The following is an 821-nucleotide window of genomic DNA, read 5'->3' on the forward strand; positions in this document are numbered from 1 at the left end:
ACATACGTTTATATACAAGATATCGATACACACATACAAACGTAGATGCATGCATACATGCACGCACACATTTTGGTAAAAGTATGAATGTATCTTTCTATGTATATTGGAAATTAAGCTAAAAGGATTGAAATATTATTAACAATTCGTTCTTTGGATTCTTCAATAAAAGCATTTTAAAAATACGACGGATGTTTCTCATTTTGTTAACTCTCTCTCTCTCTCTCACTCTCTCTCTCTCTCTCTCTCTCTCTCTCTCTCTCTCTCTCTCTCTCTCTCTCTCTCTCTCTCTCTCTCTCTCTCTCTCTCTCTCTCTCTCTTTGGCCTACACCTCATTCAGAAAGAATCAATGAAAATTGCAGTATAACTTTTTATTGTTAGCTTCGGTGCACGTAAATCCGTTTTTTTTAATGTATATACAGACGTAATCATTTACATACACGTAGAGAATAACATACATACATACTTTCACACGCACAAACATACACTCACACATACATAGATACATACATACGTATATATATATATACGTATGTATATATATACACATATACATATATGCATATATATATATATGTATACGTACATGTAAGCATGTATATATATGCTTATATACGAATATGTACATATATGTGCACAAATATTCATATAAATATGCATATATATATATATATATAGATACGTATATATATATATATATGTGCATATATATAGAGATATACACAGATAAATATATATTTGCATGTGTGTGTATATATATAGATATATAGATATATATATATATATATATACATATATATATATATATATATATATATATA

The sequence above is a fragment of the Octopus bimaculoides genome, chromosome 11, assembly GCF_001194135.2.
Source record: "Octopus bimaculoides isolate UCB-OBI-ISO-001 chromosome 11, ASM119413v2, whole genome shotgun sequence".
Classification (NCBI taxonomy): domain Eukaryota; kingdom Metazoa; phylum Mollusca; class Cephalopoda; order Octopoda; family Octopodidae; genus Octopus; species Octopus bimaculoides.